The sequence below is a fragment of the Ambystoma mexicanum genome, chromosome 10, assembly GCF_040938575.1.
Source record: "Ambystoma mexicanum isolate Mex_15411 chromosome 10, UKY_AmexF1_1, whole genome shotgun sequence".
NCBI classification, from domain to species: Eukaryota; Metazoa; Chordata; class Amphibia; order Caudata; family Ambystomatidae; genus Ambystoma; species Ambystoma mexicanum.
The window spans coordinates 532,048,291-532,071,545 of record NC_090932.1 but is presented as its reverse complement, the minus strand read 5'-3'; the positions used below and the strand labels follow the sequence as shown (position 1 = coordinate 532,071,545).

At 47.4% G+C, this 23,255-nt stretch overlaps 1 protein-coding gene across 2 annotated transcripts in view; it reads right to left on the bottom strand.

The window, feature by feature from the left end:
* ANO7 (anoctamin 7) overlaps nucleotides 1-23,255 on the bottom strand; it is a 1,967,083-nt gene that overhangs the window by 1,900,397 nt on the left and 43,431 nt on the right. The window lies entirely within an intron of this gene.

The window sequence follows — 23,255 nt, the reverse complement described above, 5'->3', positions numbered from 1 at the left end:
AAGGGAATTTGGATCCCTGCTAAGCAGCTACTAGGAAGTGGACAGCGAAGACACCTTCTTACAGGTACCAAGGCACAAAGCACCCCTTGTCATGTCCGAATTCGAGTGGAGCGAGGAAGAGCAGCCGCTAGACTTGGCTGCCAGTTTCAAGGAGGTGCTAGGGAATTCCCTAGTAGACGCAGTGGCGCAAGGGGTAAGACCCTTACAGGAAAGGCTGGAGACTCTGGAAGCAATGCTTCATCAGCCTAAAGAAAGCACCATAAGGACTCACAGCTGGTCCATTGAACCCTCAGGTACAGGGTATATGGGGAGTATCCAGGCCCGCAAGAGGAAAGCCTCTGCAGACCCCCAGGGCCCTTCAGATGGGGCGAATGATAAGGCCCCGGAGGTTGCCGACGCCTTCGCGAAGCTTAAGAAAGCATATTTGCAGCGTCAGGCCGTGCCGAACCTCGCGACCCCCTCTCCTGGGGAAGAAAAAGAAGGAGATGATGACCTAGGCTCGGAAGGAGAGTCAGAGGAGGGGGTAATGCCTCCTCAAGAGCCGGAGGACGCAGTCGAGGAAGATTGGGCTAAGCCTAGCGGGGGGAAGAAAGCCCGCAAAGAAAAGCACCTCGGGGAGGAGTGTTAGGAAAGATTTCGTAATTGTAAGTAATTTTCCTTCCATGTGGCAACCCCTAAACTTTTTGCTGTTGTTTTTCACCTTGTTCTTGACTTTGCCAGAGAAGTGCAGCCTTCTGCCGCACTCCTCTGGGCTTTCGCTCCTTTTCTTACGGGGAAACTGACATGCCCTTAAGACAGTCAGTACCGGGGAATGCTGTTTCCCGTAGTTTCTTTTATCATGTTGCGGCTTTAGTGCAACATGACACAAGAGGGCACTGTAAACTAAGTTACAGCTCTCTTGGGTCTCTAGCCTTCTACAGGCCCTAGATACTCTTTTAGGATGGTATTTGATCGGTGCAAGTCATTCAGGGACTGGAATGGTGGCAGCGATCGTTTTGTTTATTTTGAGCTCCTTTTGGCGTTCTGAGCACGTTTTTCGCACTGAACCCAAAATGGTGGCCTGGCTCCCAAAATGGCCAGACCACGAGGCTCCTTTGTCCTGTCCACTGACCGTCTTGCTCCCTTCACCTTCCCCAGGTCGAGCGACCCGGAGCCTTCCTTATTTGGGCATGTACTTTCCCGCGAAACGTGGTTGCTTTCGCGGGCTTCTACATGTCGTTTGTGTGCCTCCAGGGTGTGGGCTGGGATGTCTGGTCCCAATACACATCCTGGGTGCCAGAGAGTCTAGGGTGGTGTGAATGCCTGGGACCACCGTGGTCCGTGATTGGTCCACGTATGGTATGTGTGTTGATGAGCGGATCTCCCATTGGCTCCCCTCCATTTTGGCGCGAAGGGAACCGTGGATAAGAGGGGGCTGGAAACACCACTACCATGTCGATCTCCTGAGTTCTCACGAACGAAGGAATACAGGAGCCAAGTATCCTGCAACCAAGAGGCTGGACCGAGGAATCGCTGGTGACCCGCTGAAGGAATCCTCCTTTGCACTGCTGTCGTCCTGTGAAACCCTTTCCTCCTTGGATCGAACCAGAAGGCCTGTACTGGTGCTTCGACCTTTGGAATAGCAGGAACAGCTATTCCCGGCGACTTCATCCTCTCCTGCCAAGTAAGCCTTCGGAAGTGTCTCTGGGCCATCCAGTTGACTGACCAGCTTACAAGGGAGTCCTGCTCTGTAACTGCCGCCAGGTTGTGTTGTATTTCGAGTCCTTGTCACTCTCCCACGCTTCGTACACTTGGCGTTCCCAAGTCTGAAGGGAGGAGTGTACATTTGGCTCGGATACACACGGCCGCTCCGTTGTCCTGCTGCGGCAACAAACTGTGCTGGTTTCGTTGATTGGGACGTCTTTTTGCTCTACACGACTACGAGGCGTTCCTGCTCTTCTGAACCTGCCAGCTGCTGAAACTAACGTGGAGAAGCCTGGGTCTGCTTGCTTCGGGGACCGGTGAGTAGTTTAGCTAGGATCTGGTCGCCCTCCTGCAGTATCCCATTGCTTTTCCCTGCTGTGTAAAAACAGCACCCTTTTGGCCGTACTCGCGCTCTGCTTCTGCCCGCTGTGGAGGCTGCGCTTGAGTTGCGGAACCTGTTCTCCTTTTGCTGTGCACTAACCCGAACTGCCTGACTTCCTCCGAAGAGCTTCCCCTTTTGCCCGTTGGCACCGGCGTGGCAGGTACTTTGAGCACAAGGCTCCACTCTTCGCAGGGCTCGGACTTCCATCTAGTTAGGTGCCTCTGAAGGCGAACTGAGTCTAAAGCGTTATCGCACTGCCTGTTTTCCTTTCCTTTCAGGTGGACTACATATTTCGTGCTTTAAACGCTTGCGACTGTGTATTTGTATATATATTGTGTTGATATGGTATGTGTTGGTTTAATATTGTGATATTGTGATTTTCTCGCTACGGTCATTGTTTTAAAGGCCTTAAAATAAATGTGTATCTATTTTTGATATAACAACTGTTTGGAGTAGTTTGTAAGCGCTCTTGCTTTGTGTGCTCATTGCGGGCTTTCAGTCACCCTCACCCCTCTTGAGACCTAGTCTTGACCGCCGCGATCGCTACCTTGATTGGTCTGGCTTGTCCAGAGGTTACCCTGTTCCAAGTAATTAGGTTGGCCTTCTGAACTTCTGCGCCACCAGGACAGAGTTCAGAAATCCGTCTTAACAAGGAGCAAGACGACATGTTCGATCCAGATGCCATTAGAAATCCGAGATCTTCCGACTGGCAACCTTCCCCGAGAGTGGCTCAATATATGACGGCGAGGCTAAGGAAGGCCTTAGATAAGGAAGCGAGGCAGCGTCTACGAGCAGAATGCCCTCGACCTGATCTGCCAGAGAAGGTAGCGGAAGCTCCCGAATTAGACCCTAAGATGCTCACGTTTGTCTCAAAGACCAATAAAGACCCCCGTAAAGGGATAGACAGATCCTGGAAGAGCTGCCAGGAGAAAGTTCTGGACTTAGCCGGTCCCCTTGCCAAGATCATGGACCTAGCAGAGAGGGCTAGGGACACGGGCGAGGAGGTGGACCCAGAAGCCCTAGCAGGTTGGGCGCAGAGAGCGGTGTGCCTACTAGGTAACGCGAACTGCGCCATAGCCTCCGAGAGAAGAAGGGGACTGCTTCTAAAGATAGACTCGAAGCTTAGTGACCTGGCATCCTACGAGGCAGGAGAGGCCGCCCAATGATTCCTGTTTGGGGAGACGTTTGGGAAAGAAATGGGCCGCTTTGTAGGCACTTACGCCTCACTGGAGAAAGCGCAAGCTTCCATACGAAAGATCTTCCCACAGAGAGCTTTTGCCGGGACCGGTCGATACAGGGGTCGCTCGACCGGTCGCCAACAAGGAGGTAGAAGGCCCTCGAATTACAGAGCACAGTATTGGGAGAACAGACAGCAAGACACGTTCTTCCCATCCAGAAGTCGCAACACCAGAGGGCGACGAGGAAGAGGTTCCGGACGAGGCCAAGGGTTTACACCAGGTGAGAGCGGGAACTTATCCTCCGGTGGGAGGGAGGACATGTATGTTCTGGGGAAACTGGCGCACGCTTTCCAGCAATGCCTGGATATTGCAAACCGTCAGAGGTCTGCAGCTAGAGTTTATGCAAGATCCTGTACAGACCTCTATCCCCCAGCGCCCGTTCTTAGCGAAAGCGGAGCAGGAGGCTCTCGATGCAGAACTAGTGCAGTTAGAGAAGAAAAAGGCCATAGAGAGGTGCCCCGGGGCCCCGAGCTTTATCAGCAATATGTTTCTCGTTCACAGGAAAGAGAAAGTACGCCCAGTGATCAATCTGAAAGAGTTGAATGGATCAATTGATCAGTTGAATCAATCTGAAAGAGTTCCATCACTTCAAGATGGAAGGGATCCATCAGCTCGGAGACTCCCTGAGAGAGGGGGACTGGCTGACCAGGCTAGACCTGAAGGACGCATACCTTACAATCCCAGTTCAGGAGCAGTTCAGGGGATTCCTAGCTTTTCGCTGGAAGAAACAGTTCTGGCAATTCAGGACGATGCCATTCGGGCTATCGTCGGCGCCTTGGGCGTTCACGAAGCTGATGAAACCTGTCGCCGCAGCCATTCGGGAGAAAGGCATTCGGTTGATTATATACCTGGACGACCTACTGCTTCTGGCAGAGGATCGTCAGGCACTGGAATACCAGACGAAGTGGGTTCTAGACCTGCTGCAGTCCCTAGGATTCCTAGTAAACTCGGAGAAGTCGGATACAAAGCCGGCGCAGAGGTTAGATTTCCTCGGCTTCATCCTGGATACGAGGAAAGCCACCCTGGAGCTACCAGCGAGGAAAATACGAGATATCAAGAGAGATCAGAGCATGTCTAGCGAAGAAAGTGATTTCTCTAAGGATCCTGGCGAGAGTAGTGGGCCTCCTAGCAGCCTCTATCCAAGCCATTTTTCCGGGTCCCTTACATTACAGAGCTTTACAGAGGTTAAAGATAAGGCACCTGCAGCAAGGGTTGAGATATCACCAATTGATTGCACTAGATCAGGAGTCTATAACGGAACTGGAATGGTGGTTGCAGAATATGGACGCCTGGAATGGACGTGCCATATTCGGAGACAGGCCGGACCTCGTGATAGAATCGGACGCCAGTCGTCTAGGATGGGGTGCCCGGTGCGGAGAGTTGCAGACTGGAGGCAAATGGAGTGTAGAAGAGCTCAGCCTCCACATAAATTGCCTAGAGCTTCTAGCGGGCTCCTTCGTGATAAAGACGTTCACAAGAGGCAAAGTGAAGTCTTGCGTCCTGTTGAAGATGGACAACATTTCAGCAGTTCGCTACATAAACCACTTAGGAGGGACAAGGTCCAGGATGCTAGCCGAGCTAGCGAAGGACTTCTGGCATTATTGTCTGAGAACAGGGACATCAGTAACGGCAGAGTACCTGCCCGGAGAGCTGAATGTAGTAGCAGTTTGGAACTCGCGACACCTCACAGACTCCAGCGATTGGAGGCTGGATCCAGCGGTGTTTCAGAAGCTGGTCCAGAGATGGGGGCCTTTACAGACAGACTTGTTTGCGTTGCGCCTGAATGCCCAGATACCCAGTTATTTCAGCTGGAGATTGGATCCAGAAGCCAAGGGTACGGACGCGTTCCTACAGGAATGGGCAGGCGGCACGCACTACGCATTCCCTCCATTCATGATGCTGAACAGAGTGCTGGCGAAGTGTCGCAGGGACAGAGCGGAGCTAGTACTAGTAGCACCATTGTGGAAAGCGCAGGTGTGGTTCCCGACGCTGATCGAACATCTGATGGATCTGCCGAGGGTTCTTCCGGAAGGAGAGCATTTGCTCACGGACCCAGCTGGGCAGTGTCATCCTCTGAGAGTGAAGGGGACACTCCCGCTCATCGCGTGCAGGATATCCGGAGACGATGGGAACTGCCGGGCATTTCGATGCAAGCGGCGGAACTTATTGCCGAATCCTGGGCTCCATCGACTAGGAGGAGCTACGACGCGGCTTGGGCCAGGTCGACAGATTGGTGCAGAAGGAGAGGTTTTCATCCCGTTTCGGCACCTGTAGTAGCCATTATAAACTTCCTAGCACACCTGTTGCATAATGGGAAAGCTTTCCGTACTATCGGAGTATACAGATCAGCGATATCAGCAGGTCACAGTCCGATTGAAGGGGTGCCAGCAGGCGAACACCCGGCAGTATGCAGGCTTATTAGAGGAGCTAAGTTCAGAGCGCCACCCGCGCCCAAATATACAGTTTTATGGGACGTGGCGAGAGTACTGAAATTATTGGAAAGCTGGCCGGGAGATAGATACTTGTCTCTCAAGCAGTTATCAGGTAAACTGGCGATGCTGTTATGTCTCATATCCTGTAAAAGGGTATCGGATGTTAGAGCATTAGAGATTAATAGAAGGACATTTGGACCAGAAGGGGTGACCTTTATAGTAGTACAAAGGACTAAGTCGAACACAACCTCAGTGCACTATCCGTATTTTCCAAATAATAACAAGTGGTGTGTAGCTAGTTGCATAAAAGAATATGAAGCCAGGACGGCAGAAGAGCGACAAACGCGAATCAGTTGCTAATAGCGCGCAGGAGACCTTTTCAGGCGGTAAAGACAGCTACCATTGCGAGATGGGTAAAAGAGGTGATGCTAGCAGCAGGTATCGATCTGAAGCGGTATGGGGCGCACTCAGTGAGAGGGGCCATGGCTTCTAAAGCGTACAGGACGGGAGTTCCATTGCAGGATATTATGGCAGCGGCTGATTGGGCGAATGATCGAACTTTCAGAGTATTTTATCTTAAACCAGCAGAGAGTTTAGCGAGCACAGTGTTGGGACAGCTTTGAACAAGCATAATGCTCGCCTCCAGTCTTGTCATAGAATAAAGATTACCCCTGCTATCTGCGCAGGGAGTATTAATTCTATTAAAGACTAGGAGGCGAGCATTAGTTCCCACCCTCACAAGTTTGATAATCATATTGTATGGTGATAAGAGGGGGATATGATGACAAACTAACTGCCACCCTGATGTTATGTAGATAATAATATTGTATGATGATAAGGTGTGGATATGATGACAGTCTAGCTGCCACCCTGATATTATGTTTATGTTCTCTCTAGGGGAAGAGCAGAAGAATAATTGACGGAGGAACGAGAAGGTTTAAGCCGGAGTGAAGTTAATTGTTGGAGTTCATGGAGTCCTTGCTCGGTTGGCGGGACGAGAAAGTTTGGTGACAAGCCATTCAGAGCACGTAAAAGAGAGGAGGAGCTCAGGGACAGGATGTGGTCATAGCTGAGCTGGTAGGATGGACTACAGAGACTTTGGGATTTGTAGTTTCAGGAAAACGAAGGTTATATGGACATATGAACATTCCTAGTTGGTTTGAAATAGTTTTGTTGAAACTGCTGAAGGGTAGTAAATAAAGAAGTTGAAGCATAATGCTCGCCTCCTAGTCTTTAATAGAATTAATACTCCCTGCGCAGATAGCAGGGGTAATCTTTATTCTATGATAAAACTGAAGGCAAGCATTATGCTTCAACTTCAATGTATTACTCCTCAGCAGTTTCAACAAAACAAAAGAAAACTCTGAAAAGTATCCACATACAACTTTTCTTTTAGTTGCAACCACAAATTCCAAATTCTTTGTAGTCCAATCCTGTACAGCTCAGCTATGGCACACTTCCTGTCCCTGGTCTCCTCCTCTCTTCTTTTACTGCTCGTCAGCAGATAAGTACTATTTTAACACCTTTGCGTATGATGAGTTTGATTGTTTAGATTTTAGTAATGATAAATAGTTGATGCCATTAGGAATAGGATATTTGAGTAGTTGTAGTTGTAACCGGAGTAGCATGAGACTCAAATGGTGACATGTAATGAGAGAGAAGTGAACATTGCATTTGCATGCACTAGTGATGCATAATGATGTTTGAAGTATTGTACTCGGTAGTTTTGGGGCAACCGCGAGTGAGGCGCGAGGCTACCTGCTAGCAGGGTAGCATTACAGCGAGGCGAGCGGCCCTGTGCTGTATTCCGAGAACACGTCAGGGGTTAAGCCTGGCCTCACGGAGGCGAGCAGCAGCTTTCCCCCGACCTTCGTGAGGGCGGATCATGATGCTCGCCGAGCGCTCCGGCCCCCACCTTTGGGGAGGCGGAGCCAGAGCGCTGCAACAACAAAAGCAGCACGAATCAGCCGATGGAAGGGCTGAGGAGCAGGGTATCCCACGGAGAGAGAGAGAGGGGACTCTCCTCTTCATCGAGACCCGGCACGATCACCCTGTTGAGAGGCAATTAACCACCAAGAGGTGGAGAATTGGCCCGAACAGCCTATCATAGAGGCAAAAGAATTAAAAGTCTAGTGCATGCCACGAAAATTAAAAATAAAAAAATATATATTTTTTTAATGTATATTAATGAAGTGAAAATCATCTGATCAAGCAGCGTGGGCGTGCAAAGACACCTGTTTCAGGTACCAGGCACACACAGCACATTTTAAAATGTCAGATTTTGAATGGAGCGAGGAGGAGCAGTCTCTAGACCTCGCCTCCAGCTTTAAGGAAGTGCTGGGAAGCTCGCTGGTCGATGCAGTGGAGCAGGGGGTGAGACCCTTGCAGGAGAGGCTGGAGACAATACTCAACCAGCCCCGAGAAAGCATCAAGGAGACTGAAGACACGCTCACAGGACCCTCGAAGACAGGGTTAAAGGGGAGTATGCAGACCCGAAAGAGGAAATCCTCCTATGACCCACAGATGTATGCGGTGAAACAGAAGACCCCAGAGGCAGTCGACGCATCAAGCTGAAAGAAGCTTACTTACAACGTCAAACAGTGCCAAGCCTCACGACCCCCGCTCCAGGGGAAGAGATGACCCAGGCTCGGAAGAGGTGTCAGCAGGAGGAGACCTATCCTCCTAGGAAGAGGAGGAAGTAGCAGAAGAAGAATGGGAGAAACCCAGCGGGGGAAGAGAACCGGCAAAGTGAAACAGCTAGAGGAATATCAGGAGGAAACCGTAGACATGTGTGATCCTGAGAGTATCCGATACCCCAGATGCTCAGACTGGCAGCCCTCCCCCAGGGCCACACGGTATATGGCTCTAAGGCTGCGGAAAGCCCTAAACAAAGAAGTGAGGCAGCGCCTGCGTGTGGAATGCCCACAGCCAGATCTCCCAGGGAAGGTGATGGAGACTCCAGAGCTAGACCCTAAGATGCTGACCTTTGTGTCAAAGACCAGTAAGGATCCGCCAAAGGGTATTGACAGATCATGGAGGAGCTTCCAGGAGAAGGTGCTAGATGTGTCAGGACCTCTCGCGAAGATAATGGACTTGGTAGAAAGAGCCAAGGATACAGGAGAAGAGGTGGATCCTGATGCTCTAGTAAGCTGGGAGCAAAGAGCGGTCTGCCTTCTGGGCAACGTGAACTACGCCATCTCTTCGGAAAGAAGGAGAGGTCTCCTGCTCAAGATAGACCCAAAGTTAAGCGACCTAGCATCATACGAAGCCGTAGAAGCGGCGCAGGGCCTCCTCTTAGGAGAGACTTTTGGAAAAGAGATGGGGCGGTTCGTCGGCACATACACATCACTTGAAAAGGCACAAGCTTCCATACGGAAAGCATTCCCAGGCAGAGTTTTTGCCGGGACCGGCCGCTTTTGGGGTCGTGCAGCCGGTCGTTTCCAAGGAGGTAAAAGACCCCCTAAACCCAGAGCCCAATACTGGGAAAATAAACAGCAGGACACCTTCTTCCTGGCCAAGAGGGTGCAGAGGAAGAGGGATCGGTCGTGGACAAGGGTCTACACCAGGTGGGAGCAGCAAAGTACCCTCTAGTAGGAGGGAGAACAGGGATTTTCTGGGGCAATTGGCATGCGCTTTCCAGTGATATGTGGATTTTGCAAACCATTAGAGGTCTTCAGCTGGAGTTCACCCAGCCGCCCATACAATTAAGCTGGCCTTATCAGCAGCGCTTAGCGCAAGGGGAACAAGAGAGTTTAGATTACGAGCTAAGACAATTGGAAAAGAAGGGTGCCAAAGAGAAGTGCGTTGTCCCCGCACCCCCCCCCCCCTCAATTTGTGAGCAATATGTTCCTGGTGCACAGACAGGAGAAAGTACGGCCGGTAATACATTTCAAAGAATTAAACAGATGGATAGTGTACTGCCATTTCAAGATGGAAGGGATACACCAGCTCAGAGACACCCTGAGAGAGGTAGACTGGCTAACAAGGTTAGACTTGAAGGACGCCTACCTAACGATACCAGTACAAGAGAGTTACAGGACCTTTCTGGCTTTTCACTGGAACAAGCAGTTCTGGCAATTCAGGACAATGCCCTTTGGGCTTGCTTCAGCTCCTTGGGCCTTCACCAAGCTGATGAAGCTGGTGGCAGCAGCAATCCGGGAGAAGGGTATCCGGATGATCATATACCTAGACGACCTGCTACTCCTAGCAGAGGACCTAGAGACGCTGATCTAGCAGACAGCATGGGTGCAAGAGCTTCTATTATCGCTAGGATTTCTAGTGAATGTGGAGAAGTCGCACCACGCAAGCGCACAGACTAGACTTCCTGGGCTTTGTTCTGGACACCAGAAAAGAGACGTTAGAGTTGCCAGCCCAAAAGATAAGAGATATCAAGAGAGAGATCAGGTCCTGCTTGAGCAGGCAGACGATTTCGCTCAGAGTTCTGGCGAGGATAGTAGGACTGTTGGCAGCCTCTATTCAAGCCATTTTTCCAGGCCGGTTACACTATCGAGCGCTGCAGAGATTAAAAATAAAGCACTTGCAGCAGGGTTTAAGATATCACCAGCAGATACCTTTAGATCAGGAGTGCATTACTGGAATGGTGGTTAAAGAATATGGATGCCTGAAATGGACGTGCCATCTTCGGAGACCGACCGGATCTTGTAATAGAGTCGGACGCCAGCCAGATATGCTGGGGGGCGAGATGCGGAGATCTGGAGACAGGAGGAAAATGGAGTGAAGAGGAGCTTCGCCTTCAGATGAACTGCTGGCGGGATGATTTGCGACCAAAGCATTCACGAAAGGGAGAGTGAGTTTGTGCGTCCTTCTGAAGATGGACAATATTTCGGCGGTACGATGCATAAATCATCTGGGAGGAACGAAGTCCAAATTGCCAGCGTAGCTAGCAAGATTTTTGGCACTCTGCCTCCGGTCAGGGACTTCAGTGACAGCAGAATACCTGCCAGGGGCGCTGAATGTGGTAGCCGACTGGAACTTGCGTTACCTAGCAGACTCCAGTGACTGGAGATTGGACCCAGCAGTATTTCAGAGTCTGAATCAGAGGTGGGGTCCGATACACATAGACCTCTTTGCATTTCGCCTCAATGCCCAGACAGTCAGCGACTTCAGCTGGAGGTTAGACCCAGAGGTGCAAGGCACGGATGCGTTCCTCCAGCAGTGGGCAGGAGGCCTGCACTACGCATCGCCCCCATTGCGATGCTGAGCCGAATTCTAGTGAAGTGTCGGAGGGAGAGAGCAGAATTGGTTTTAGTTGTACCACTGTGGAAATCACAGGTGTGGTTCCTGTTAGGAAAGATTTCCATGTATGTGTAATTTTCCCTCCAGTTGTGTACCCCCCCAACTTTTTTGCTGCTGTTTAACACCATAGTCTGACTTTACCAGGGGAGCCCAGCCTTCTGCTGCACTCCTCTGGGCTTTCGCTCACTTTTTATGAGGAAACTGACATACCCTTAAGACAGTCAGTACTGGGAGACTTTGTTTCCCTTAGTCCTTTCCAATGTTGCAACTTTTCTGCAACATGCAACAAGTGTACAATGTACCTTCCAGTACAGTACACTTGGGTCTCTTAGTCATTTCAAAAGGCCCTAGATACTCTCAAAGTATTTTTTAGGAGATATGCAGATGTGTCACAGACAGGGTTGGTGGCAGCTTATCTTTTCATGTAATTTTAACCCTTTCCTGTCAGGTGAACTGTGATTACCGCATTTGGCACAAATAGGTTGCCTGGCTCTAAAATGGCCATGCACGAGGTTCTTTGTCCTGTCCTTTAGCCATCTTGCTCCTTCACCTTCCCCAGGTCGAGCCGACCCGGGTCCGTCCTTATTTGGGCATGCATTTTCCTGCGAACCAAGCTTTCGCAGCTTCTGCATGCCTTGTGTGTGTGCCTCCAGGATGCGGGCTGGGGTGTCTGTCCCCAATACACATCCTGGATGCCAGAGAGTCTGGAGTGCTGTGAATGCCTGGGACCACCGTGGTCCGTGATTGGTCCATGTAAGGTATGCCTGTATGTGAGCAGATCTCCCATTGGATCCTCTTCGTTTTGGTGCAAAGGAGATTCTGGATAAGAGAAGCCCCAGACACCCATACCATGTCGATCTTTGGAGTTCTCACTGAACGAAGGATAGGATCCAAGTATCCTGAAGCTAAGAAGCTGAGTCGAGGAACCGCTGGTGACCCGCTGGAAGGTTTGACACACTGAGCCCGCTGTCGTCCCATGGGACCTCTCTGCATCTGGTCGTCCTAGAAGGTCTGCGAAGACGCTTCGACCCATTGGAATAGTCGGACCAACTTTTCTTTCATCAAACCCTGCATCAAACCCTGCAAGTAAGCCTTCTCGGCAGTGTCCCTGGGCCAACCAGTGGGCTGACCAGCTTACGCAGGACCTTTGCTCTTTCTCCACCGCCGTTCGAGCAGGCCCTCAAAACATGGTATATCGCTACACCACATTTTTTTACACTCGGCATTCCCAGGTCTGAAGTGAGACGAGTGTGCCAGAACCGGAGCATACGCGGTTACTGTGTTGCCCAGCCGTGGTGACGACCTTTGCAGGTGCGCTGCATTTGTGCCCCTCTTGCCCCTGAAGCCTGCTGCATTGAAACTGGCCTGATCCATGCACCAGGAGCGGAGAAATCGCCACTATCCGTTTGGGACTCATCGCTGTATCTTCGTCACTGAAAGCAGCAGAGCCGCCAAATTGCCGCACTTGAACCTGCAACCAAAGTGGACTTGACTGCCGAAGTTTGGTCCGGAGTGCGCCAGGGGTCGGTGAGTAATCGCAACCCTAGCCAGTGGCCCCTAGCGCCTCCATCCATTTTTATACACAAGTGGTCCCTGAGTGCCCCTCTCCTTTCCACTGCTAGTGCGAACCAGCAAACTATTCCCAACTCTTGGAATGGACTCTGCCTTCAAGTGGAGACCCTCCTCGAATAGTGGGATCCTATTCTTCATCGCCTCACCCACCTTCCTGAGTTGCTACAAACACTTGAAGAGACCCTGTCTTGCCCACTTGAACTACTGTGTGCGCTTGCATTTCATGTACATTTGAGCATTAGGCTCCCCTCTTATTAGGGATTGGACTGCCTCTTAGTTAGGAGTGTGTTGGATGCAGAAGGGACTAAAGACTATTTGCACTGCCTGTTTCCTTCCCCTTTTAGGTTGTGGACCCATTTTGTGCATTATCCCTTTAGACCCCATTGGTCCTGTATATATGTATTTAGATAGGATTGTGTTGGCTTAATAAGTATTACTGTGATTTGATTGTGTGTTTGAAACTCATAGGCCTTGAAATAAATGTATATGTATTTTTAATATATCTGCACCTCACTGGGATTGATTTGTAAGTGTCCTTTACTCTGTGTGCTCATTGAGGTCTTTCAGTCACCCTCACCCCTCCTGAGACCTAGTCTTAACCGCTACCTTGATTGGTCTGGCTTGTCCAGAAGATTTCCCTGTTCCAAGAAACTAGGCTGGCCTCCTGAACCTCTGCCCTCAGGTCAGAGTTCATAAATCCATCTGAACAGTTCCCGACGCTAATGGAACTAGCGGCGGACATCCCGCAAGTTCTTCTGGAAGGAGAACGACTGCTCACGGACCTTGTTCGGTTGTGTCATCCTCTGAGAGTGAGAGGGGCACTCCCACTCGTAGCGTGCAGGATATGAGGAGACGTTGGGCGCTGCCAGGCACTTCGGCTCAGGCTGCAGAGCTTATCGCTGAATCCTGGGCGCTTTCCACTAGGAGGAGCTACGACGCAGCTTGGGCCAAGTGGACGAGCTAGTGTAAAGGGAGAAATGTTTATCCCATTTCAGCACCTATAGTGGTGTTATTGAATTTCTTGGCACAACTGTTGCAAGACGGGAGAGCTTTTTCTACCATAGGAGTGTACAGATCAGCATTTCAGCAGGGCATCTCCCAGTCGAAGGGGTCCCAACAGGGGGAACATCTGGTGGTAGTGAGGCTCATCAGAGGCACAAAGTATAAAGTTCCTCTGGAGCCGAGATATAATAAAGTATGGGACGTGACAGTGGTACTGCGACTGTTGGAAAGTTAGCCAGTAGATGGATACCTGTCACTGAAGCAACTGTCGGGCAAGTTAGCAATGTTATTAAGTCTAGTATCTTGCAAGCGAGTGGCAGATGTCAGAGGGCTTGAGGTTAACAGGAAGTCTTTCGGTCCGGAAGGAGTGACCTTCTCAGTAGTAAGAAGAACTAAGACAGGGACCACCACAGTGCATTATCCCTATTTCCCGAGTAACCCCAACTGGTGTGTAGCGAGATGCATTAAGGAATGTGAGATTAGGACAGCAGAATGCAGAGCAGCCGGTACTACTCAATTGTTAATAGCGCGTAGGAGGCCTTTTAAAGCAGTAGCAACAGCCACCATTGCGAGGTGGGTAAAAGAAGTGATGCAGGCAGCAGGTATTGATTTAAGAATGTATGGAGCACATTCAGTGAGAGGAGCAATGGCATCCAGAGCTTTCACATCAGGGGTATCATTGGGAGAGATTATGCTAGCAGCAGATTGGGCTAGTGATCATGCGTTTAAAGAGTTTTACTTCAAGCCGATTGAGAGTTTGGCAACAACAGTATTGGGAAGCTTTAAACAAGCATAATGCTCGCCTCCAGTCTTGTCATAGAATAAAGATTACCCCTGCTAACTGCGCAGGGAGTATTAACTCTATTAAAGGCTACCAGGCGAGCATTAAAATCCCACCCTGTCATGTATTGTTTATAATGTATGCGATGTAGATAAATTATGAGAGTACATGGACACCACCCTGATTTTGCTTATTGTATGCTGCTTAGGGGAAGAGCAGAAGAATAATTAAGAAGCAAAAGCCGACAGGCACCGAGCCCTAGGACAAGGAGTATGGCTTACAAGGACACAGCGACGTTGCAGCTGCAAAGTTGGAAGTATTCGCCTTGTTGGCGGTACATGGATAAATGGTTCAAGAGACAGTTCAGAGCAGGTAAAAGAGAGGAGAAGCCCGGGGACAGGAAGTTTGCCATAGCTGGGCTGTACAGGATTGGACTACAGAGACTTTGGGATTTGTAGTTGCAAGAAAAGGAAAGTTGGATGTTGATACTTTTCAGAGTTTTCTTGTGTTTTGCTGAAACTGCTGAGGAGTAATAAATTGAAGTTGAAGCATAATGCTTGCCTCCTAGGCTTTAATAGAATTAATACTCCCTGCGCAGATAGCAGGGGTAATCTTTATTAACTGCCCATTAATCGTAGCAGGTGCAAAATGGTGAGAGTACCTGGACATCTAATATCAGTGCCTGGCAAATGCCTAATACTTATACACAAGCCAAAACTGTTGGCTTTGCTGCTTGTTAAAGTGAATAAAATGGTTGCTTCTTTTAACAGGACTTCAGTGAGGGCACGCAGAGTGCTTATAAATTGAGTGGCTGAAGGCAGACCTGGTACAACATTTTTATTACACCTGTAGTGGGTTTACAACCCCAATTAAGTCATTAACTCCCAGAAGACTGCTTTGAAAAAGACAAAAAACAAATAAGTAAAGACTTGCAGCCTTTAAACAACCTTTGGCGAGTTCTAATGACAGTTCTTATGATAGTTATTGTTTGGTAGGCAGGCAGGGCTGCGGTAATAGGTGTTTAGACACTGTGGCTACCCACTGTGCTGAAGTACTACATTATTTGAAAACACCTTAATGGTATCTGCGACCTCCAAATTAAAATGAAAGACATGAACATTGTTGTGACTGTGGAAATTAAGCTTTATGATTTGATTCAAATGCAAAGAAGGATATTCAGATGTTAAATCACATCTGAAGTGTAATAAAGCAAAGATTTGAACTGTTTGGCCTCTAAAAGTTCAAGTAACCCTCAATTCTTGTATTGCTTTGTTTTCCCAAGGGGTCAAATTGTGTTTGACAAATTTGTTGTTGTAACCAGTCAAATACTGTTGTCTTAAATCATTAGTGACCAGTTTTTAGAAAATGTCTATTGTGGTTGCCATTGGTAGGTTGGGGTTGAATGTTGATTTGGATTTCAGCTGTGTGTCTTGCGCCAGTCGTAGATGTAAATTGAGCTCTGATGCAAAGTATCCCAATGTTTGCTCTTTAGATGAGTCCTCTAAGCTTAATAAGGTGATTGTGTGTTCAGCAATCGTTGTAGTGATAGTTGAAGGGATGGATACTGGTTCCTTTGTTGTCTTTGAAATTTTTGTTAAAAAAATTTTTTTCAATCTCAACCTTCTACAAAATTTAAATAAGTCCACGTTTGTCTGGAAATAGTCCATTGTGTTAGAAGGGCTGAAGAAAGGCCTTTTCTGGGGGACAGTAGTCAGCCCCAGAAAATGGAGTCAGTGGGAAGTCTCAAAGACAACCCTGTGTCACTGCACTGAAGGTGCTGTGTAACACAGATGAAAAAATTATGCCATGGAGTAGGTAAGGCTCCATTACCCAAGATCACATACAAAGTAGAAACACACACAGCAAAACACTTGTAAGAGTGGGAAAAAGGTTCACACTCTTACCAGGTGTAAGAAATAAACCCTAGAAATCCAGCAAAGCTGCCGAGTGACTCATTAGGTATAGGAAATTAGCCATTTATGAGAATTCTGCGTAGCAGGCAGGGAATAGAAGGGATGTGGAGGCCCGTGTGATCGAGGGAGTGCGAGGAACCAGTGAAATCGCAGATCGCATGGGACCACGCCAAAGAAGGCACGCCAAGGACGGAGTGGGGCGGAAGCGCACACGCTTGCGAGAGTGCGAAGGGCCACGCAAGTCGAGGACGTGTAGATCACACAGAGATGGAAAGGGCGCAGAGGCAATGCGGTCGGGATGCGAGGGGCCACACACGTCGGGGGCAAGCGACGGGATCAAGGATGTGAGGGGCCATGCACATCAGAGACGCGCGGCACGTGAAAGCCGAGGATGGAAGTGGCACGGACGCAAACGCGTAAGGAATGCACGGGACCGTGCAGGGAGAGGACTGGGAAAGGGACAGACTGGAGGGGGTGGTAGAGGAAAGCACAGGAAGGAAGCGGCAGTGAAGGGACGCACGCAGCACAGGCAGGGGCAGAGGCAAGGTTGCGGGACGCAGAAGGGGAAAGGCTCAGGAGAAGAGCTAAGAAGCGCAATGCAAGCTAACTCCCCAACCCCTTACCTGGCGGCCACAGACAGGAGGGTGAATTGTGCGCCGCAGACCACATTCATCACCAAACACCTGTACTCAACACTGCGGCCTTGTCCTGCGAGTGCTTTGCTGCATGCGGTCTAACCTCGGATTTTATAGGCTCGACAGCGTGGATGTAACAAACGTGTTACGTGTCGTCGTCCAGCAGCGTATCCAGTGACCTGCGCTGCTCAACACTGTGGCATTGTCCTGCAAGGGCTTTGCCACATAGGGTCCGAACCTCAGATTTTATAGGCTCGGTAGCGTGGATCTAATAAACGTGTTACATGTCATCGTCAGGCAGCGTATCCTTCGAACCTGCGTTGCTCAACACAGCAGCCTTGTCCTGCAAGGGCTTTGCCGCAGTAGGTCCGTACCTGGGATTTTATAGGCTCAGTAGCGTGGATGTACAAAACCTGTTCTGTGTCATCATCGGGCAGCGTATCCTGCGAACCTGCATTCTGTGCACCTGTGACCATTTTGCACTGAGTCACTGTTTTTCAAGGCAATATTATAAAAGCTTCAAACACATGTTAGTTAACACGCTCCAAGTCACATGCTAATAGAAGATACATGTAAAAAAACACCATTGCCCAAATTTAATTTTAGATCATATGCTAGTCACCAAAGTCAAGAAAAAGCAGCTGGACCATATGTTAATTTAACTGAAAAAGTTATTTGTAGTGCCAGCCAGCCAACATGTGTTTCAAGCCCCACATGTCTTTTTCAAGGCCGACTGAATCATTGTTGACTTCATTGGGGTTAGTACTAGCATCAGGATTCAAATATCACCAACTGTTTTTGCATAATTAGTTGTATTACGATTCATAGGGCCAAGCAACAATTTGTTAGGTTTGGTACTTGTCTCAAACTAATGGAGGTTTTCTTTTTTTTCTTCTTGATTTCTTGCAAATAATTGTCTTGTTCTAAATGTTTTTGAATGAATCCTAATTAAATGAACATTGGTAACACTATTGCAATCTGAATACATTTGTCAATCAGCCTTATAAAAGACCTGTGGGGGTCAAATCCCTTTTTAGCTGGGTGTCACTATAAATAATGTTTCCAGTTAAATTAACATATGGCTGGCTGCTTTTTCTTGACTTTGATTACTATCATATGATATAAAATTTCGTTTTGGCAATGGTGACTGCTATTAGCTTGTAATTTGGAGCTTGTTAACTAACGTGCTTGAAACTTTTATAATATTGCCTTGAAAAACAGTGACTAAGCGCAACATGTGCACAGGAGCCCTTTAGATGATGCAAGGGCATCGTCATCTCATTTAATGTGTACTTGCAGCAGGTTCAATTTCACGTTGAGGTATAATACTAGGCGCATTTCCAGAGATATTGTAGTGCCCTCACCTTATTTCTAAGATAGATATAATTAGTTAAAAAAGGAGGAGGCTATTCTAAACAAAAAGCAAGATACAGATATTTGACGATCCACTTTAACTCACTAAAGCAGAGTTCATTCACAGGACAAGGAGCGGTATTAAGTCCTTCCACAACTCAGCTCTGTTTGAATAATCCAGAAATCATGGCAAAAGCCATGTTTCCTATATATGGTAACGGTTTTCAGCCACTATACCATTGACCATACCTCTTAAGAGTTTGAAAGTGTGCAGCATCTTGGTTTCCTACTACTACACTAGTAGCTGTTAAGACGGATTTCTGAACTCTGACCTGGGGGTAGAGGTTCAGAAGGCCAGCCTAGTTTCTTGGAACATGGTAACCTTCTGGACAAGCCAGACGAATCAAGGTAGCATTGGCGGCGGTCAGGACTAGGTCTCGCGAGGAGTGAGGGTGACTGAAAGACGTCAATGAGCACACAGAGTAAAGGACACTTACAAATCACTCCCAGTCAGGTGTAGCAAGCTTCAGGGCACAGAGGACCACAGCTGCAATGAACTTGCAAAGTTTGTCACCACGGCTGGGAGACACAGTAACCGCCTATACTCTGGTTCGGGGGCACTCACTTTACTCCAGACCTGGGAACGCCAAGTGTACGAAATTGAGCATGCGATGTTCCAAGTTTCAAGGGCCTCCTCGAAACTGCGGTATCAGGGCAAAAGTTCTGCGCAAGCTGGTCAGTCCACTGGTTGGGCCAGGGACGCTTCCAAAAAGGCTTACTTGCAGGTTTTGAAGAAGGTGCTGAGAGTAGTTTGTCGCACTATTCCAATGGGTCGAAACATCTTTGTAGACCTTCTAGGACGACCAGATGCAGAGGGGTCTCACGGGACGACAGCAAGCTCAGGGTGCTAAACCTTCCAGTGGGTCACCAGTGGTTCCTCGACTCGGCTTCTTAGTTTCAGGATACTTGGATCCTATCCTTCGTTCAGTGAGATCTCAAGAGATCGACATGGTATGGGTGTTTGGAGCCTTCTCTTATCCAAAATCTCCTTTGTGCCAAAACAAAGAGGACCCAATGGGAGATCTGCTCACATACAGACATACCATACGTGGACCAATCATGGACCACAGTGATCCCAGGCATTCATAGCACACCAGACTCTCTGCCAATCAGGATGTGTATTGGAACTAGGTGGTCCAGCCCACATCCTGGGGGCGCACACTCAAGGCATGCAGAAGCCCGCAAAAGCTTGGCACTTTGCAGGAAAATGCATGCCCAAATAAGGACTGACCCGGGTCGGCTCGACCTGGGGAAGGTGAAGGGGCAAGATGGCCAAAGGACAGGAAAAAAAACACGTGGAATGCCCATTTTGGAGCCAGGCAACGCGGTTTACCTGGCAGGAAAGGGTTACAAAGATACAAAAAGGTAAGCTGCCACCAGCCCTGTCCAAGGCACATCTGTACTCCTGCTAAAAAATCCTTTGAGAGTAACTAGGGCCTTTACAAATGACAGGAAGACCCAAGTGCACTGTACTGTAAGTTACTTTGTGCACTTGCAACATGTTGCAGAAAGGTTGCAACACTGACAACGACTAAGGGGAACAAAGTCGCCCAGTACTGACTGTCTTTACGGGCATGTCAGTTTCCCCATAACCAAGTGAGCGAAAAGCCCAGAGGAGTGCAGCAGAAGGCTTTGCTTCTCTGGCAAAGACAGACTATGGTGTTTAAACAAAGCAAAAAAGTTGAGGGGTACACAACTGGAGGGAAAATTACACATGGAATGGAAATCTTTCCTAACAGTAGCAATACTTTATTAAAAAAGCGGGCAACATCTTGAAAGGTTTGCGATGGTACTTGCTATATTTTAAAGAGAACAACACACTGATGGTGTGGAATATTACATTTATGTGTTTTCTTATAGTCAAAAATTGCGTAACTAATATAGTGTCATATTATTTAGATGAGAGTAACGTTCAGCATCTCTACAGATAGCTGTACTTATATGAAGATGTTAACCAAATATTTAAGAAAAACACAATGTGTGATCTAGGCAATATTCCCTGTGATCTGTTGTCAAAAAATAAATCAAGTCATCTGTAGTCCAAATTTCAAAATATGACCAATGATCCTCAATCTAACAAGGATAGATCAATATGAATATCAAATTCACATATATTCAAATGTGTGGGCATTTGACATGCAGTGTATTACAAAACCATAGAATAAATAGCATTATATTGGCATTAGTGAGTCAATTACCACAGGGGGACTAATCTATATATTCCAGAAATTCCAAACGTTGTAAACAGATTCAAAGTCATAATATTGTGGAAACAGAAATCACAAGTAGTACTAAGGATAGTTATCAAGGGTATATTTACAGAAAGCAACCCAAGTCTCAATCCATGTTGAGACCCTTCAGAGATAATGCAGACAATGTATGTATCCAATACAGCTCTTTTTGTGACAGCAATTTGTTAATGTTTGCCCCTCATTTAGGTTTTTTAACACATTCAATTGTTGTAAATTGCATTTGGGACACTGTGTGGCCCTTTTCCTAGTAATGGATGGTAACTGGTGATTTAGGGTTATAAGTACGAATATTCAACTCCTGTTCTGGCCACTGTAATTTTGCTTTATGTACAGTAAGTCCTACATAACATAGGCCACACAGGCATCTTATCTCTAGAATTACAAGTTGCATAGTCCCTTATGTAAATCATTTTGCCCATGCATGGATGGCTGACCTTGTTACCTTTTAATCACGTTGTTACAATGTTGGCATTGTAAGCACAGAATGTACCTTTCTGTTTAATTTCATCCACTTGTGACTTAGTCAGCCCTCACTAGAATATTGTGCAAAGATTTATTTTTCTTGTATGCAAATCTAGGTCCATTTGGGAATGGTTTTTGGGGAACTTTATCCAGTTAAACGATTTTCCAGTTATGCTTCAGGATATTCTTGATCTTAAAACTTTGTCTTGAGTATGAGGTTACATGTATCAATTCTGACTAATCAGTACGTTTATGCCTTTGAAATAAGCTTTCGAAATTAACTTTTGATGTCATCTCACGGCTGTTGAAATCTGTTCATGGGAACATCCTCTTTCTAAGAATTTCTTTTTCAATAACTCAAACTTTTGGGTGAATCATCCGGTTTGGGAACAATCTGTTTGATCCGTAAAAATTGACCAAAAGAAAGATTGTCCATAATGCTCTTGGAGTGACAACTAGAAGCATGTAATACATTGCTCTTATCTGTGCTTTTCATATAAAGAGTAGTTGTTATTTTGTCCTGTATTGTGTCCACCTTCATGTAAAAAAATGAAAACTTGTTTTGTTAAAGTTTATAGTGAACTTATTGTGCATATGTAGTTAACCGCAAAAATAAATCATCAAAATCATTTTCTGATCCTGTCCAAATTATAGAAATATCAAATATGCATCTTTTATAGTTTCAAATGGTCTGCCCATTGATCATGACATAATTCGTAAAGACTTGAACCAAAACATGTAGATATTAGCATAACATGGTGCAATGCATGTTTCTATTGCCGTATCAGTCAATTGTAGGTAATAGTTATTTTTTAATTTAAAAAAAACTATTATCCAAAATCAATTTCATGAGTGTTAGGAATGTGTTTTTGGCTCCTAAATCGTTGTATTGCAGTATAAACCACTCATGTGCCTCTAATCCTTCTTCATGTGGAATTAATATATACATGTTTTAGCATAAACCTTTACTAAAAGATCACGTTCTTTGTTGATATATACTGTATCTAACACTTTAAGGAAGTGTTCTGTATCCTTAAGATACTTATCTGTTTTTTGCATTAAGGGCTGCAGAATCGTCTCTAAGTAGATTGCTAAGGGTTCCATAATACTGTTTGTAGCTGCAATAATAGGTCTACTGGGTTAGGAGCAACATAGATCACACCCCACCACCACCAGAAGCACTCTATCCATCCACCTGAGGCTGCCTGCAGAGGTCAGGGGACCCACAAGAAGCATTGAGAATCAATGAAGGGACTGCCCCCGTGACCCATGACTTTGGATGGTCTTTCCACCTCCAATAGGGGCTTCAACTGGGAAGGGAACCCCACAGAGCTCACCACAACGCCACCAAAGCACTCTTTCCATCTGCCTGAGGCTGCTTACTGAGGTCAGGGAACCCACAAAAAGCATGCAGGATCGAACTAGGGACTGTCTCTGTGACCTCTGACAAAGTTATTTCTGGGTTACTTTGGGTCTATAACCAATGTTCTTGGGCATCCATTCACTCAGGCGTCCAAAGCAAAGGGAAAACAGAGCTAAGGGTTGCTGCTATAGCCTTCTCTATTTCTTTCTGTGTTCCCTTTTAGCCACAGGTTTCCACAAAAATACCTCGCATACAGCAGACAAACAAAATTCAAATCAAACTCCAACACAACACTCCATTAATGCAACTAATTAAATACGCCTGCATTCTTCTCAACTGCCATTACACACTAGCTCACACAAATGAAATTAATAAACTCCTTAGCACACACTCCCCAGATATACTCTTCCTTACAGAAACATGGCTCAAACCCCACCACACACCTATTATCTCTGAGATTCACGTCTTTCCTGAGTCACTTGTCAGCTTCACTCAGGGAGAGGAAAGGTCTATCCTTTTGGGAAGCCACCCTGACACCTGATGACACAGGGTAGTAAGGGGGCTTCTTCCTAAGGACCAGGCCTGGTCTTTGGGGGAAAAACTCTCTTGAAGGAAAATAAACCACGATATAGGTAACAAGGCTGGTCGATGCAGTAGGAGAGGGCAGCGTCGAATGGCAGGAAGGAACCAGGAGTCATCCAAGTAGGAGGTATCCAGAACGCTGCATGGCACGGACCAGGAGGGGCAGGCAGAGCCTATGAACAACGTAGACTGAAAGGAACATCAGGATCATGAAAAGGAGCCACAGAGGAGCGAGAAAAGAGGAAACCAGCATCATGGCAACAGCAGGAAGAAAGTTGCAACACAAGGA